The following is a 19,513-nucleotide window of genomic DNA, read 5'->3' as shown; positions in this document are numbered from 1 at the left end:
TAGAAGCACACTTTCAGTGTTCCACTAGAAGATTGTTTTTCATTTATAAACATTGTAAGAGAGAAACACACAGATTTTTTTACAACTGGGAATGATATGTCCTCTCTCTGTTGCCTGATTAATTACAAACTATTTCCCTCCTTCTCAGTCTGTTTCACTTTGAAGTTCTACCTTTTCAGGAGCAGTTATTACACAGTAAAATCATTCAGATAAAATACAAACCCTGCAACAAAATACTGTACTTAAAAAAACAGCAAAAATGGGTATGAGTAAGTACTACCTTTTTTCATCATTAACAACTGTGGAGGTCTAAATGAACACTACAAGGGTCAGATGTTCACTGTGTATTTTCAACAGATACGTGGTTTTAGAGATAGAAATGTAAGGCTACAAGCTCAATGTAAGAAATTGGCCGTTTCCTGTACAATAGATGACATCTACCTTCACTTCAAACTACAGCAAGTGCTAGCATGAGACTTCCAGGTTTAACTGTCTGTAACCACAAGCCCTACAAACCATAGTAGAAAGCCAGTTAATGAACTTGCAACAAATGCAACAATTGCTACCAAGACAAAATTACGAGACTGTTTTAAGTAACAGCACTCCTTCCTTCTGCATTACTTACATTTTCTCCTGCTACAAAAATGTAAAGTTTTTTTTTCATTCTATAATTATACAATTTATCTCCAGTCTCTACGATTTCCACAGAAGTAAAGGTTTGATCAAACACCCACTGATGTCAGAGGAAGAGACAAGTCAGACCATAAAGAGAGGACGATAGCCAAAATGTAAAGGGTCTGTTCTGACCAATTTAGTGTCTGGTTTTCACAGTTTTTAATGACACCAAGAAGAGCCAAGAAGAAAGACTCCCTCAGCTGGAGACTTGGCAGGTATCATAAGCAAAGAAAGGATGGGTTTGTGTAGTCTTCATTCTCTGTTACTTAGCATCATGAACTCCACACACTAAAACCTACTTATGCTCCTGCAATAGAACAGAACTTTAAAGGAAAAAAAAACCACTCAGAAAATATTACATATCTTCATCCTATCTTCTGTTACCTACAAAAGTTTCTATTTTGTTGTTCCTACTTACCTGAATACACACCCTGTACAGCCATAAAGCCAAATTTAGGAGGCTGTGTATATGTAACTTACATGCATACATAAGTTTGCATATTTGCAAGCATTTCTCACCCACAGACGTGTAGACAAACACCTATTTCTGAGCAGAAATCCATCTACCAATGTCTCATTTATCTGACCTCTCTGTGTTCATAGCTAAAAAAATAACAAATGTAGGTTCCAAGAACTTAATCTTAAGAAAATCTGTCATTATTAGGTTGAGTTCAAAAAGGAAAGCAGCCAAGAGGTCAAAATAAAAAAAAAAAAGTAATATTTTGATTGGTTTTTTCACTGTTTTTGGAGAGCTCCTGAATAACACACTGTATAAGAGACAGCTACCAATTTTTTTTCTGTTTCACTGAAATTAAAAGCCAATTTCAAGGGTAGCAACAATTCTGTCCAGTAAATAAATTATCATAATAATTTACCGTCACAAGTTGTTTCCTTTTTTATAGTTCATTTTCTTTGAGTGATAATAAAGCACTGATATTAATTTCTCATGCATTAAGAAAATTCTGTCTTAAAGCCTACATTTAAAGGGTATGGGAAAGAACACATGCTTTTTTCTAAAGGAACATCATGGTTGATCACACTGTAACAATCAGCAACTGCCATACACTTTATTATATCGCTCTGTAAAACCAGACTTCCCTTCTAAACACATCTATGATGACCTATGACTAACAAATCACCTGGCTTAATGTCTAAGTTTTACTTGGCTCCCCACCAAGTCCCAGACTCAACACCAAAACACATCCAGCTCAGTGCTAAGGAAAAAAAAACTATGAAAAATCCAAACTAGCCAAACTTATATGAAAATAAATGTATTTATGACATATACAGCTATGTACAGTTGAAATACCATGCACAACTCCAAGGGAAAAGGGAAAGGGGGAAGGAAAAAAAAAAGGAACAAAAACAAAATAAAATATACACAATCAACAGCCCAAGATCTAGCAACTAAAAGAATTAGCAAAAGAGTATCTTACTACTCTCCTGGGGACAACAGAAAGCCCCACTGGAACGACCACCGGCAACCTCCGCCTCCCAAGGTCGGCAAGGCCTTACCAGGCCTCACTCCCCAACACGGCAGACTCAACAGCAGGGAGTCCACAACTTCAAAGCCGACGGAAAGAGACCGAAGGCCTCTCCTCCTTTCTTCTTATAGTCCTGGCTTATGTAAAAATCGTAGGGAATACCGGGTAATATGGGCACTTCTTTGGTTACAAACTGGTCACCAAGGAAGACCCAGACTAAATTACTACACTTAACAACCTAAGAAACCCACAGTCCACTCATAGCACAAGTTCACACACTTGTGCTGTGTATATTAAGAGCCAGAGCCAAGGGAAATGCTGAAGACTCACCCCAGTACCACAGAGTTTTTTTGATGAGGCTGACAAGTCTCCTCTCCCACTGCACAGGGTCCCAGACTGGGTTCCATCCACCCATGGCCACTCCACTCACCCCTGCTATCAGCGATTGCCTTGGACAGAACCAGAGAGTAAATAAAGGCAAAGGCTGAAGATTCTAATACAGGTGGTGACTTGTATCAAAACATAAACAAACCCACCCCAAAACCTGAAGAACTACTGATGAAGTTCCTGCTTGTACTGTTTCTTGGGATATTCTAAAAGGAACTCTTGCCAGTCAAAAGCCACATATAGCCTTTTATGTCACCCTCCTATGAGTCGCGTTGCATTTTTTCCCCCATGATGCAAGTAGCCACAAATAGATGTGGGAATCCAAAAATACAAAGTTAGTTTTGTGCGATTTGTTTTCTTTACTTAAAAAGGCACGATGGTTGAAAGAAAGAAAAAAAAAATCATACAGTGCAATACATTTAATTACATTTAGAATTGTCTGGGGAAAAGGAGAGAATGATCTGAACAAATTTAGCATCTGAAACAAAATCCAGAGTTCTAGAGAACACCAAAATAAAACCACACAGAAATACTGAACTTTCCCAGAGTACAGCATGAGTGTTTATGTAGAAATCATCACTGCACACAACAGACATTATCGTCATGTCTAATTAATAGATATCACAATTTTACCCTTCTTTTTAATCTACAGTCACTCAGAAGTAAAAGGAATTTGACTAGATTATAGATGCTGTTGCCCTGTGCTTGGTCTGAAATGATTTGCTTTTTCTTCATCAAGAAAACATCCTGAAGTCAAATTTATCTCAATAAAACATATTTTTATAGAGACTCCAGAAACTTAATGTTTTTCTTTAATATTTTAATTTTCACTAACTATAAAGAAAATCTGAAACTGCTACCAGAAAAACGAGGATTCAGGACATTTCTAAAAACATCTGTGAAAATGGTAACTTAAATAATGAAAAGAAATCTCTTCACCCAAATATTTTCTTCACAAAATACAAATAAGCATCCCGCCATATCAACTGTTCATTTGTTTGCCTTATAATTATAAATTTGAGTAGTGAAAATAAAAAATATAAAGCTTTCTACATCTACTTTGTGAAGAAAGCTCCAGAAAGATTTTCATCTTGAGATCTCCAAGTATTTCTACTGTCCAAGATACTTCGACTCAACAACTAGTGATTTTAGCATTTACTAAATAGATGATTTTTATCAACGTAAAACAGGCAAAATGCTATTGAACTTTCATTTATTTTAGGAATGCTAGAAAATATCACCAGCTAAATTTCAAGCTTTGCTGTCATTTTAACTGAGAAAACATTTTTATCCAAAATCTGCATATACAACTGCTAAAGAATTTGGAAAGTGTATGATAATACAGGTATCACTGAAACTTTGGTTCAATGAGATACTGACACTTCATTGGTATTGATCTTGAAGCGTATGAATAAAAATGTAAATTTCTGTTTCTAACAAGTCAGTTATCAGAAGAGTGAACCATTAAACAAATATCCTAGAAAATATATGTCTGCATGCATAAAAATTATCACTATTAAAGTTTCCAAATAAAATGCAATGTGAAAAATAAGTGATGCATCATTGCCATTAGAAGCAAAATTATTATATTATTATTCTATCCTTTCTCTTGCAACTTGAGCACATGTTCCAAAAAAAAAAATGTTGAGAATTTTTTTCATGCCAATGTTTTCAAGTAGGATTAAATACTGTACATTTAATTTTCCTGTTTCTTTTTTAGTGAGCAGAAATGACTGCTTTAAAAGCAGAAGCATTCAGTCCAAGTAGAAGACACGTGCTTCATGTTCTTCAAACAGAGGTCTTAATCTGAATAAATAAAAAAGTTTAATAACTTTGCTCAGTTAATCCTGTACAGTTATGAAATATTTCTGGACAGGAGCTTTGAAAATGATCTTGCTAATGTTTGTATGAAACCAAGGTGATATAAACAAATAGGTCTTTTTTCTCTGTAGGTATCTTTTTCATTAAAAACAGGCCTTCCAGTTCAAGACCTGCACTGTGAAGGAAAATATGCTGCTATTGCTCAAGGCTTACATGCTATTTGTTTTAAGACTTAATTCCTCTGAGCTGTCAAAACAAAATTTCTTAGCAGCTCAAATCCTCAATCAAAAAAAACAACACCTTGGGGCTCATGAGGGGAGACATGGATTGAATCAGAGCTGGCACAAAAGCCTTTTGCAATGGTCAAATTTTCTTACACAGGTAATAGCCAGTCTAGAAACAACATCCTCCAGATACTCATTATGGAGATAACACAGCAGGTCTGAAAGTCCTTGCAGATGAGTATTTATTTTGCTTTAGTATCAAAAAGTTCTGCTGTGCCCTGTGGCAATGGCCCAACACTGTCCTGGTTACCTGCTCATGCTGTGAGGGGCAAAGAGGGGCTCTCACTCAGAGTAGGCAGTATCCTGCACTGCCTCAATGCACAAACAGCCCTCACCCTTCCCCTCCTATTCTCGGCAAAGGAGGGACAGGGAAGATGAAGGTGCCCAGTACTGATCCCTATGCCTAAAATGTATGTGCCCATGCAATCCATGGCACCCTGCCATGTAGGTTGTCTCGTTCAGCTGGTGCCAGTGGGACCATGGAGTTGTGCAATTACCACCTCACCAGGATGTTGGGATAAGTCACACTTCTACTCTTGGCTCCAGTTCCACAACTCAAACGGTTGATGCAACAACAGGAAAAACAGAACCCATACCAAGTTATAAATTGTTTTCATCAGAGAGCACGGCATTTTGGATCCCAGCTACTAAGCACTATGTTGAGCAAATTACACAAGAAGTTTCTTCTCCTACATGTGCAAGAACCTAAAAATGACTCTACCTAAGCTACACCATAGCAGTTCCCCTTGTGCCCTGTTCTGGCCCATTTGTGTTTGTAAAAACTATCTTTTACAATCAGATCTAGATAACCACTGCTAATGACTCACTAAAGCACATTAGTAATTTGGGATTTATGCCATCTTTTTTTTCAGTCAAGACTGATTAAAGAGATTTGGCAATACTGCAAACATAATTCAGCATCTCCGGCACTGTTTAGAAAACCGTGATCACAGCTTCGCATGTATTAAGACAGGTGGTCATCTGCAGAATTTCATGCTGATGCATCCAAAGAACATCTATTCAGTCAGCCGTTTGAACTGCGGGTGAAAAAGCTGGGTGGGAAAAGAAGATAAGATCCAAGAGAGTATGATTAAGCAAATACCCTGTTCTACAGAGGAAAAAACTCCAGCATTAAAAATAGACACTGTACAATGCTATCTCAAGTGCTGCATATACATTTTATAAAACCAAAGCATTTTTACATTAACAACAAATTAAAAACAAGACTTCTATAAAAATATAGACAACCGATTTTGATACAGCACACCTTAAAACAATAATTCCTTAAATGTGTTATCAATTTGCAGCAATGTTTTTTCCCTACACCTTCTCTTTCCTTTCAACTTTTTCTGAAATCAGTGCTCCAATGACAGAAGCAAACCCACATTGCTTCAAGCATTCTTCTGGAACCAAGAAATGGAAGCAGGGTACAAAGTTAATTAAGAGTATGATATTAAAAGCTGTGGTATCAGCAAAGCGAAGGTGCAGACAGCAGCAGATTTTCTGTGACTATCTGCAAGAGAACTTGTCTCCACTTCCATCTGAAAGCCAACATCTAGTGCTCTGAATATGGAAATACAGTGTAAAGCCTGGAGGTCAAATTACTGTCAGCAAGAGACTTCAGATTCAAGCAGATCAAAGACAGAAACTCCAGCTCCAACAGGTAGGGACTACTGCTGCTATGTGGGGCTATGCCTTCGTTTGGAGATTTTCACACAGTTGTAAGCCTAACAGTGCAAACAAACGACATGGTCATATTTCCAAAGCCTTCCAATGTGTTGCATGTCCCTCTCATCACCCACCACCACATTTTCCAGTAAAAATCATCTTCATGGGGACATCGCGCTGGACCTCCCGCTCCAGCTTCATGCCCCTCCTGTTCTCCAGAAAGGAGACTGCTCCCCTCCTACTCATCTTACCAACTTTACTCATTGCGTGTGTCATTTCAGGGATTTCCACACTGGTCATTAGTGCCAGGAACACCTTTCTTGAGCCTAAAATTTGCCATCATTTCCACCCCTGCTGGCACCAAATACTGAGTGCTGCAGTAGAATTCAGTATCTTATAACTGCAGTGTCATACACACTCATCAGTACCAAAATATCACTTTCAAATGTGAATGTGAAAGAAGAGGAGGCCTCTGGGAAAGGGCTTTTTTGAGCACTTGAAGCAGACTGAGCCAGAATATCAGATCTGAACAGCATATGGCAGAGGTTTTTTGTGTAAAAATGAGAGGGAAAAGAGCAAGACGTGCCTGAAAGGCAACATGAAAAATGGCTTTAGCTGGGCTGCCAGAAAAAGAGAAGGGTTATCAACCCTGCTGGTATTTTGGTAAACATAAGCACATGCTACGTACACATACAGGGGCAGTCGCCTTTTTCCCAGAAACCGTCACTAAATGAATGCCCCAAATGATGCAAAAAACAGCAACAAAACCATCCAACCATAAATAGGCAAGATGTAGCTTTATTTTCCTTTTCAGCTACCTTCCCGAGACCTTACTCAAAGTGCCAGTTGTCAGCCCCGTGCAACAAGTCATTTAGGAGAAAACCAGGTCTACGCCCAGATTATTTCCAACCACACGTACCACAACAGGAAAACACAAATATATCCTGTACCATTATATCATTTCATTCCTGTCTGCAAACAGTAATCTGAGACAAAGGCAAGACTCTGTTACAAAGTATCTCCACTAAATAAAGCAAACAAACAAAAAAAATCTTTTCTCTACAGTTACCCACCAGCACAATGCATTTAAACACTATTAACTGAACCCTTCCTCTACACACACCCATTCGACTTGTAAAAGGGTGCAAGAGGTGTTCAAAAGCAAATAGGGAAGCAGGTGATGGAATGGGGAGGGAGGCTGACTTCCATTTGACAGCTGGGGAAGGCTTATAATTTGGGAAGGTCAGGAAGCAGCTCCCCAGAGACTGTTCCTCTGACTAGAACCACCTCTCATGCTACCTAGCTTGGAGGAGGATAGAGTTGTTTCTGACTGATGAGATGTTACTTAATTTTGGTTCAGTAGGAAGCAAAAAAACCCTTTACATCCCCTATGCCATGGTACTCAAAACTACCTGACAAAGAAGAAGCCAACATTTCAGTAATGCATCAAAGTTCCAGCTTCAACACACAATAGCCTTGTTGCCTCACCTTGAAAAATATCCTGAGTATCCTGTCAGAAGTAAAAAGCTGATTATTTGGACCAAATGAGAAGAAACTGATAAGTATCTTGCAGATGATGGAAACAGGAAAAATGAGATTGCAAATGCAGATTTACCAACAATATGATAATGAGCCTTTTCCTCGGTGACAATGGTTTGTTCAAGACTTAAGTCAATTGAACAATCATGGTTTTATTTTTAAATCATCTTTCTTCCTATCTGGAAATTAATTACATTTGCATATTAATTACATCAGTTATTACCCTATCCACAGGGTAACCATTAAAGAAGTTTTTATATTGGTAATCACTGTCACTAAAATCAAAGCAGTTGAGAGCATTTTAGGATAAAGACGCAAAGCGAAATATTGTTTCTATTCGCACCAGCTACAATTAATGTTTTTCTTTGATTTAGGTATCTATAGTAGTCAACATGGGAACCTCATGCTTCACTTCTAGGTTTTCTTTCTTCCTTTTAGGCTTCAAGAGGCTGATTCTGAAAGTAGAGCAAATTCTTACCACTTAAAAATGCTACACAGCCTCTTTACTGGACCTTCTAATTCTCACAGTGCCTTGAAGGTACTCCTTTCAAGCATCAGTTCAGTATTTTGAACATTCATTGTGCAGGGGGTTGCTTCTCCTTTCATTTTCTTTCTGAGAAATGCAAATGTCCCAACTTCTAAACTTTTGGGTGCTTTCACTTTCTGACTGCTAATTCTGTTAATTTAGTAGTACCAAAGTTCCCTCCAAGTTCATAGTTCCCCTTCCCTTTTTTTTTTTCTTTTTTGGAGGGTTGTTTTGGTGCTTTTTTTGCTTTTTCAAGTCTTGCTACTTACAGTTCTCTAAGTTATTGCTGTCATGAGTGTATTCCATTATCTCCTTCCCACCAACTACAACACAAAAATGACAAATAAATTATATTTTCCCTACCTTATCCATAAATTATTGTCAAGGTCTTTTAAAGGCTTTTTGTCTAGAACTCATACATATGGCTTTTTGTAATCCTGTCAAACTTTCACAGGCAGCCCATGCCTCTCAACTTGTGCTCTGCAACTGCCCTTTCTGGTCAGGTGTATCTCTTGCCACCTTTATGGCTTCACTGTTTCAAATGGTCTAAATTCTACTTCAATCCTAATCTGCAAGCGTAACTGCAGCAATGAGGAAAAAGGGGTCAGCAAAAAAAAAATCCTCCTTTCCTTCTATTTATGGAACTAACACTTACATTTTCTTTTTTATTACCTGAGCTCTTGCAATATTTTAGGTAAACTGAAGCTTTCCTCCTTCCAGAGACAAATAACATTACCCTCCCTTAGAAGCATGAGTCTTCGTGGACTCTCCAACCTAGATGCTAAACAATAAACCAAAAAAAAAAGAGCAAAAGAATATAGATGGATTTTTACCACTTCTTGCCTCCTCCAATCCTTAGATCTCACAATTTAAATTAGACCAACTGTTCACAAGTTCTATCTTATAAATCTCAGCAGCAGGTCTCAGATGGAAATTACCAGGGTAGACTGTGCTTCAGAGCCTCAGAATGCTTCTGGGAGGGCACTCACCTTGCCAGAAAGGGTCACAATATGGGAACAGATCGAAAATAAATGCTTCCCATGAAACATCCACCTCAAAACCTTTATTTCAGAAACTATACAGCTCCTGATATTGGTCTGCAGCAGAAATACCACAAAATGGACTTGTTTGCATTTCACTAAGTCTTCACTTGCTAAAAGTTCCAGGTGGATGCAATACATACAGATACTGATGTCAGCATCAAACTGTTATCCTGTGCATAATTGTGCACCATGAATCCCTAAGACAATGAACAATATACAATTAAACAAATCCAGATGTATTGAGAAGCCCATATAAAAGTGGATTTTGCCTACCCTCATAACCACTGTGAACGGTCTCAGAGAAACATAGAAACACAGAGATTTTGTAGAACTTCCAACAATTATTCCCTCAGGATTCACTGGTGCGTCTGATTATTTCATCTGTCTTGCAATACACAATCTTTTCCCAAAAGTCTCTGGTTCTTGAAGCAGGTATTACACAAAGGAAAGACAAAATCTTTCACCTTATCAGTATCAGAATAAAGCTTGTAAATGTGTCTGACAAGCCAACTTGTAAAGAGGGCAGCACCATTCACAGGCATAAAAAAAATTTAAGATACAAGGCTCTTCAGGAAGACCAGAATATTAGGTGACCACACAACATGCTATTTTACTCAATATTATTGAGTGAGGACCATCTAGATTGGGAGCTACCTAAAAGCTCACAAAGCTGGAGACAAATATGAAGTCTATGGCTAGGATTATTTCAACAACCCTCACAATTCTAAAGGCTTCCTGCAACTTCCAAATGCCCAAGGTTGATAATACTACTGCCACATACATTCCCTGATACCATTTTTTAACTGCTGCATGTAAAAGTCAGGTCTCATGATTATTTTACTTGACACATGACCACTATGGCCTCTCCCAAAATAACCTTTTACTGGATTCTCACAACTAGTATCAAAGAACTGTTTTCCTTCCCTTCCTATCAACCTCACCCATGAAGCTCACCAGGAGCCTGTCCCAAATGCAAAAGAGTGAGTTTCCATCCTCAGACTGAAAGCTCTCAGGAGCACCCTTGCAGAAAAACTACTATAACACTGCATAGAGACATTCCAGCCCCTACCTGTCAGACATAGTGCAGACGGAGAGAAATAGAACAAGGAGGCAACATAACAAAGTCATAGAAATAAAGAATTTCTATTCCTATTCCTGGTCTATGTGAGACATGACATTTATGTAAGAAAACACCAGAAGTTTTCACTGCTCTTCCTGAGAGGGGAAATGTCACTACAAAAGCACTGATCCTCACAATTTGTTCCCCACTTAATGTTTGCCCACATACCTGCTTTCTAGAAGGACTAAAAAGCAGTGTTTTTAGAGCAGCTCTCAAAGTCTGTCTGGGCTTAGCAGCTAGTTTAATTGCTGAGTTGCTTCTACACAGCAGAGCAGAACCCTACATACACTCTACCAGCATCTCTTCTCCCAGGGCAATATTATCCTGCTGAGAAGTAACAGGCATTACGCACTCACTGAAAAGCAGCACAACACATGGACCAAGAGGCACCGGTGGCCCTGTGATGACTTCTAATGGCTTTATTTGCATCTTACCAGTCCAATTTTAGCAGTATGCTCATTTTACTTACGAGATTTTAATACAGTTGTTCACATCCAAGCCTGCAGGGTCCTGAAGATCCCAGTATCTGAGAGCACCTGGACACCTACTGATCTGCTGTAACTGGGCCACCCATGTTATACAAGAGAACTGCAAAATATTTTATGCACACATGTTCATTCAATATCCTAATGAGATTTAGTTTGAAATGTTCTCAAAATTGAACAGTGTGTACACATCCAAAACTCTCATTGCAAATTCACACACTGTAGGAGCTTTCTCACAGATTTCTTGACCGACTGCATTTTGCCGTGCTCTCTTTTTATACAGTATGTAACCTTCTGGTCATAAAAGATTGCTTGCTTCCAGCTTGAAAGCCTCTTGGGAACACAGAACTGTAACATGCAATTAATATATTAAGTACAGAACATTTCAGAAACCATGATGTGGAAATCACATAAAAAGATAGAAAGCTACATGAGAACCTGATGCGGAATTAACAAGGCTGGTTCCATAGCCATCTGTAGCTCAAGTGAAGCTGTAAACCCACAGTTCATATTGGATGGCTGTGTCTCCAGCACAGCTACCATAGCCACTAGTATTTCTACCAGAAATATAGTTCTTACTGATATTTCTTGGAGAGGGTAATTTCACTAAAATATAGACTGGGTCAAACTAACAGGAAAAGAGAACACTTATTTTTGCCAAAAAGAAACACACTGTAGAAAAGATTCAATCAAAGCATATGCAGTTTTCTCGAGTCTTATAAACTATGTAAGATGAAGTCTGTCTATTACTTGAATAAAAAAACCCTAAGTAATGCTGACAACTTAGATGGCAGCACCCATATATTTTGGGTCATTGCTCAACAAATGCTTCTCACAGTTGTTTGAGAAAAGGCACACTGCCTGGGAAGAGAGTTTTGCTACACATCAAGGCAAAGACACACTTGAACTTCCACTATTCTTATCAAAAGGGGAAGAAAAGGAAAGTCTCTGTTTACATTGAAAGCAGTTCCTTGCTACACAAGGTTTCCCCTATTTTCTAATGGCCAAGTCATTTAAATGCTACCACTAAATAATGGTCCCACATTATTTAAACCTCTTATATGCTACTGCATGTCAAACATTACGCTGCTGTGTCACTGAACAGTAGCTGAGACACACAGGCTCACATGAAGGGAATTAACAGTTTGTGAAGCACTTTCTAATCCTTCAGCAAGAGAGGAGCAATCAGAAGGTGGGACCAGTAGCATCTCTATCTGTAACTATGCCTGCTCAACACCATGTCTTAAAAGACTACTGTTTTCATTTGCTTACATTTCCCCAATTTGTGTGCCCAGCAATTTTTCATGCTGAGTGTTTGCCTCGGACTGATTTTTAAAGAATAATCATCAGCTAAAACAGTTCAGCTACTACCACAACTAAGGTCTAAAGAAAAAACATTGTGCATAAATTCAAAAAAAAATCCCAACTGTCAGTCCTTCCTGTCTATTATAATCCTTTAAAAAGTCACCATAAACACAGATCTAGTAGAGGCTGACTCACAACTAAAATCTCCAAAGATGGCAAAAGAATAAGTACTCTTGATTGCCACAACTAACTGCACGTGCACTGCCCTACAGGGGTTCAGAAGACAGCTCCCTATAACAATCTTTCATCAGTTTGACTAACACTGAACTGGGCCAACAGAGCCTGTATCTCTACAACAACCCTTCAGGAATCAGAAAGGAATACCAAACTTAAAAAGATGGGGGAAAATGGCCAAACCAAAAGAACAAAAGTAATAGATTTGAACTTTGCCAATACTGGCAAAGTTGTCCGAAGACCAGGACTGAGGTCTGGGGGTAGAGATAAGGTCAGAAATAACTTGGCTAGGAGGAATCTTTGCAGTTAAGAGGTGGGGAATTGCCAAGTAAGGGCAGACCAAAGAGATGGGACAAGTAGCAGAAAGAGGAAAATCAAGGGGGTTAGCCTAAGCTGGTGCAAGGAGGCTGGGAACCAACTTTGGGAATGGGAGAGAAACTGGACACAAACTTCAAGGGAGAACCAGCTGGCTTCTGCAGAAAGAATAAAGTACCAACTAGCCTGGGTGTCTGACTCAAGATACCCATGATAGAACTTTGGAAGTATACAGTCTTTTACATAATATATGCAGAAATAGCTGGGAGGATTTACCAGTTCTGTAAAACTGAAACCAGATCTTAAATTAGGCACCCAAAAACTGAGTAATATTGTATTGACCAACAGCAAAAGGAAAATTTTCAAAGACTTGCCTTGCACCACACAAAAACTCTAGGGAGTGGTAGGGTAGTGTCCCTGGTCTGTGGAATGATGCAGTTCTCAATTAAAAAAACACTGTGTCCTCTTCTTCCTTTAATCCCTTGTTTTGATCACTCTACAACTTCCAATTTCTGCAACAAATAAAGCTGTTACACTCACTGATGTTCTTTACTGACCAGTTCACCCCCAGATTAGGCCCCTCCTGTGCATTAAATACAACAGAGAAAAGTAGATCATCTAACTAAAGATTTAGCATAATTGAAATCCACGAGGCCAAACTGTGGTTACATGGATGGCTCTTTTAACACAGCTATTTTGACAGCAGTGTAGGTCATTCGTTGTTTAAAATGCCGTACTCATGCCTATAACTGTCCTGTTTGCATGGAGCAGCATTGCTTTCCATTCAGCATGGAACCAGTAGTGCCAAACACTTCCCTCAATCCCAGAAATGATGATGAACAACCCACCCACTCTTTGGGAGCAAAAGTTACGATCACTAGAAAACCTCAAGGGCCATCTTCATCTATGTTTCTAGAAGTATGGGACCGAACAGCAGAGCCACAGGGAGTTAAGTGTCACAGGACAAAACCTTCCAGCTTCCAGCTGTGACACTAACTTTTAAACACGGATGTATATACATGACTTTTCTACTGATATTATTATCTACCAGTTTCATACTGATATCTGTGTGATACTGTACAATTTTGAACTTTAAAAAGTGACCTATCAAATCTGGAAGGGGTAAGATACCTGTGATATAATTCTCTTGTGCAAATCATGTCCATACTCACAAAGCACCCAAGAAATGCTCTACAGAATTCTGGACCTGGACAGGAAGACTTATCCCAGATTTTAGTTTTTATATATAGCGTCTTCCACAAGACAATACCAGAACACCTTTTTTTAAAACAAATGCTGTAATGTTCAATAAATTTTGATATTTTCAGAACTGTTATCAGAATTAACAATGCACTAATATTTATTGCTTTATGGTAAAAATATAACAGAAAAATGGCCCAAAGAGCTTGGCTAATAGCTCTGGTGACTGAAGATATCACCAGTCTGCTGTTCAAGTTTACAGCCTCTCAAGCAAAGTCAATGGACCAGATCAAGTGAACGCTCTTCAGAAATGTCAAACCAACAGTTTAAATTAAGCTGCTGAACTTTGCACTAAAGTTGTTGAAGCGTAGGGACACATTTTGTTCCACCTGCCATGCTGTGGGAGGCAGTAATTTCCAGCCTAGTGAATGTAAAAAGTAGCTACAGTATCAAAAAAATTACTGGTGGCAAGACAAAATGCAGCTGAGTAAGGGGGAAAATGAAAAATAAAAAATAAACATCTTTAGAGGGTCTATCAATACCCACTTTATTCTGAGCAACACTGAAAAAACCCCTACAAGTTGTTTTTGGAAAGAGCACTATGAAAAATTAAAGCCTTAGAAAGCTACAAAAAACTATACTCTTAACACTGGTCATCACAGAGAAAATGTAGAAAAAGAGTTGGAAAAATGCCAGGGAAGACTCCAAGCAGGTAAGTATTTTCAAGATGCCTTATAAAAAGCTATTTAATTCTGAAGTTTTATTATAACTCTTAAAGACTGGACAATTCTTGAAAAATTCTTCTGAAGTCGGAATCCAAGCTTCAGACCGTCAAGGGTTAAGACCTGAAGCAGACACAAATCAGAATTATAGAAAGGTCCAATGCTTACCCTTAGCAGTAAACCCTACGCTGCATCTTTCCCAACACAAGAGATTTAATAACAGAAAGTCAGTGGAAGAACAAACTCTAAGCAAATCTTGTATCTTCTGTGCCTCCACTGCTGGCCATAATTTCCACCTTAGAGATTTGTTCTACTCACGGCACAGAGAAATTCCAGGCATCAAATTCTTTCTAATCACATTTCATTTTGCTGGAAGGAAGTTACAGAAAACTCAGTGATACAACAGGGTAAAGCAGTTTTTCAAGCACAGAATTAATCTAGACAGCTTAGCCTTGTATAAAAGGAGGGAACTGAGCATGTGCAGAGGCATTTGCCGGCACTGATTTTAGTTGCAAAATTCTGTACAGTTTGCGACACTGCAGTAAGGGTACCTGAGCTATAAACAGCCCCAAGGAATTGAGGTGTGCTATTTCCAAAGATTTGCAACATCAATACATATACCCTTCCTATAATTAGTCATATGGTAGAAAGAATGATTATTCTTCTAAAAGTTTAGATGGAGAGTAAAACATATTATTTTCTTAAGCAAGACTGAAATAACCGTGCTTCTGAGAGCAGATGACCTCAACTTCTTTAAGCATCTAGCAACGGGAGTTAGCAGCACACCTCCGTCTGCAGTTCTCATCCAGAGTGGCACAGCCTCACTCGCTTCCCACAGGCTCAGGTTCAGAATACATCTGGCCAGGGAATCCCGGCTCCAAAGCCCAGTCTCTGCTTCTGCATCCTCCCTAAGCACACCCCAGCTGGAGCTACAGGTTTGGAATGCCTCCAGGTTTTTTTCAGCAACTACAACTCTGAAGTGCTCCACTGGCAAATGCTATGAAACATTGCTGATAAGTACACTAGATGCTTTTTTCTATCACTATCTCTCCTATTTCCCATACTGTCTTATTCTATTCTTTTCCCTTCACTTCCCTCCTCTATATTCACGCTCCTCCCATGCTACTCCCTTTCACCTCGCTCAGTTATCTCCCTCACAAAATCCATTCTGTATGCAACAAACTGGAAGAACACAGCTGCATTTAGAGAGCATCACATCTCACACAACAAGCTTCTCTGTCAGCATGCCACAGCAGTAGATGCACAAACAAGATGTAGGCATTCGTGAGATATACAAGAATGTCAAAGGGCTTATGCTTTCATGAGTGGGCCTGGTCTACACAGAGCAGCTGAGGAATGTCAATGTCTTTTTGAACATATTCTGCTGGTTTCATACAAGGTTTTGGTGATATCTCAGTGCTGCATGTAATAAGTACTTTTAGTGAATACAGACGCACATTCACAAACCTCTGTTGCAGACAAATCCTTTGTCATGTACTACAAACTGCACAGAAAGTCTCTTCCATTTAAGATCAAGATCTCAACTTGCCTGGAGATTATTAGGGGGAAAACTACATTACCCTCTTATATTTCATCAAGATAGTTTTAGGTAAGTTAGGACATGCCTCAGTACTTGAATTTCCAAATTTACTGTTTATAGCATATTTGGTAATAATATAAATTCAAGAATTTCGCATTCAGTGGAAGTATAATCGTCCAGAAATAGCCTTCTTGCTGAGTGAATACACTTTATTGCAGCTTTCAAATGCTGTTTTCAAGAAGTGCTAACGTATATCTGCAGTATTGGCACCTGCCTTTGCTCTGCAAGAGCCAGAAAAGTGGCTGGAGTGATGGGCTGACAAGAACAGAAGCACAATGTCTACCTGTGTTGGCTGATGCAACATCATTTAGCCCAGATTCCAAAACAGGGAAAATACAGCAGTAACTGCCAGGGAAGCCTGGGGAGGGTTGCCTTCCATTATGTCCTGTACACCTCCCTTACCACGCACCACACAAACCACAAAGGCCAGCTATGACCCCACCACTCCCCCACGCACACACACCCCCTTGTCTCAGTCACGTCCTTAATTTACAAATGTCCCTGTCATTTTCCTCACTCCACTTGGTCAGTTCTTTATTCTCAGTCTCCTCTGCCTCAGTTGTTTGGTTTTGCCTCATGCTGCCAGTCTGTGGCAATGCTTCCCTTACAGTAAGCAAAGCACTACAGAGAACAGAATGTGGGAAGCAAAGGAATGAGGGCAGCGGGAAGTGGCTGTGAAGCAGGAAAGGGAATTTCCCCTTCTATTTGAAAGCCAGAAGAATCAGCTTCATCAGTAGTAAAGAGCTTATCATATTAGGCAAAGCAGCAATAGGTGTGATTTAAACACATTTGAGGCTATGCCTATCTGTGCAACAGATGTGGATGAAGTAGATACACCCTAAGGCTTTCTTCTTCTAAGGTCAACAACATTTTCCAATAACGTTTCTGCGAAGGATGTCTGTTTGAGATTTAGGTAGATAATCCAACAATGGAGAGGAAATTCAGTTTGTCAGAAAAGAAACAGGAAGGGAAGTGACAAGCAGAAGCAAAGAGCCTGTAAGACAACACTCTGGGCTATGCTGCCTGCCTTATTTGATCTCCTATCTCTCTTCGGGCAACAGGTAGAGGTTTCGTCTCTAAGCAAGGCAATTGCTCTCCACAGTCAGGCAAGAAATGGGTAAGTTTTTCCAACAAAGTCATCTACAAAGGGTGCCCAAGAGGTACTTTTATATACTAATGGAGCATCTTATGCACCAGCAATTATGCAATTAAAATTTGCCATGGCAGAGCACATGCCAGGAGCCTGAATTAAATCTCAAGAAGTAAACAAGAACCAAAAGGGGATCCTTGGCCTTCTCATTTTCCTTCCTAATTCTAGTACAATAATACAAAGACTGAGGAACCAGAACATATGGGAAATAGAGAAGCCATTTCTTCTAGCAGTCATTATGCTTCACAGGGAGAACTTCCATTTAATACAGCATCTGTGCAAGCAGACTGGACTTGAATAGGTCTAAAAGATGGCTGACAATAATCAACCCCCAATATATATGAGATCTCAAGACTGAAAACTCTACTACCTGAGAAGGGGTACAGCCTTCTGTCTCAGCAGACAGCGAGACAGATGTAAATAAGTTTCTGCAGAGATGTGATCACTGTCTCCAATAACGGAGTCAAACACTCTCTGAAGATCCCTGCAAGCTACCACCCACTATAGATTATGTTAAAATTAGTTCATTAAAAATAAATTAAATCATGGGCAAATTTGTCATGTATCTAGAAAAATGCACATAGCCTAGATACAGATAACTGAAAACAGCCCTGAAATAATGATTTGCCAACAACTTGCTACTGCAGCAGGGAGCAGTGAGTGAAAGAGGTCACATCCACCTCGAAGTGCCAGACCTTCTAAATTTAAGAACACTGAACGTGAACTTTTTGCCCAAAATACGTATGCTCTCCCCACCATTTGCTCCCACCTAACATTTGCATGGAGAGTCAGAGAGACTTGTGAAAAAATTGGCAAGATTCTGCATTCTCTTGAGTTCCTAGAAGCAAGGTAGCCTACTGAATTACTCTTCAGCAGCAGGAAAAGGAAGTGTTTTAATTAAGAGCCTTTGAAAAAAGCTTTAGCAAATGGTGGTTCTGCAAGGGGAAACAAATTATCTTGTTTCCAGCACAACCTGGTTCTTGCTTTAGAGTTTGAGGGCAGAGGAACAGATGCGTCTCTGATTCTGTCCTTAAAAAGCAACCTGGCTAAACCTTCCCAGTCGACTCTCTGCTGCCAGCTTAGACAAATTCAACATCAGAGGCTTCTGCAGAAAGAATGATATCGGCCTACCGATGGAGAGCTTCTATCAGCACCGTGCAGGCCTGTCCAGTAAAAGCTCCTCTACCAACTTCGCAGTCCATGCTAGACTTTGACCAGAATATAGTGACTTTACTCGTGGTATGGGGGGAATGTATGCCACTGGGATAAAGCTTCGAGTTCATTCTTAACGCTGCTCTGTCAAAGCCACGAGACGGATGATGGTGCATCAGTACTGCAAAGGCATTTCTACCATATTTCACAATCATATTCCATCTTAATAAATAGGCAAAAATCTGAAATATGCACCAAACTAAACAATCTGCTTCCTTTCAAGGCTTCTCCACATGGGAAAGGAACCATGAAAGCCGGTCTGGAATAAATTAAGGGAGGTTAAATATCATCCTTGTACTGGATGTCTCACTCCTGTATCTCTCCCGGAGGCGGCTGTTTACGCGCAGTACCATCCACACACGCTGTTTACCCGCGCCCGCCGCAGCCCGGCCCGGCCCAGGACGAGCCGCAGCGAGGGACGAGCGCGCACCGACCGCGCCGGTACCGCCGCAGGTGACAGCGCCGTGACCGAGCCCCGGCGGGCAGGGCCTCCCCAAGATGGGGGCTCGGCGGGGCGCGCCCGGCACAAGAGGCGCCTCCGCCGCAGCCGTACGAGCCCCGCCGCGCCCGGCGCTCGGTCTCGCACCTTCTTCCTCCGACCCCCGCTCCCCGGCCCGCGCCCATCGCTCACCTCCGCAGCCGCCGCTCGCCGGGCACCGCCCCGCGGCAGCCGCCGGCCCCGCGCCCCCAGCGGCTCCGGCGCCCGCCCGCTCTGACGGTGCCGGGAGCGGCGGCCCCGCCCC

General features: G+C 40.2%; 1 protein-coding gene across 9 annotated transcripts in view; it reads right to left on the bottom strand.

Moving 5' to 3' along the window:
- The window catches only part of INPP4A (inositol polyphosphate-4-phosphatase type I A), a 125,407-nt gene extending 105,955 nt beyond the window's left edge, over positions 1-19,452 (bottom strand). For 8 of the 9 annotated variants that reach the window (XM_027641963.1, XM_027642000.1, XM_027641970.1 and 5 more), the window contains exon 1: positions 19,402-19,452. The gene's annotated coding sequence lies outside the window, so the exon portion shown is untranslated. The remainder of the gene's footprint in view (positions 1-19,401) is intronic. The other variant, XM_027641925.1, reaches the window with a different exon arrangement.
- Between the last annotated feature and the right edge of the window lie 61 nt (positions 19,453-19,513).

This window comes from Corapipo altera, unplaced genomic scaffold (genome assembly GCF_003945725.1).
Source record: "Corapipo altera isolate COAL_440 unplaced genomic scaffold, ASM394572v1 0, whole genome shotgun sequence".
In the NCBI taxonomy this organism is placed as follows: Eukaryota; Metazoa; Chordata; class Aves; order Passeriformes; family Pipridae; genus Corapipo; species Corapipo altera.
This window is presented reverse-complemented; position numbering and strand designations above follow the sequence as displayed.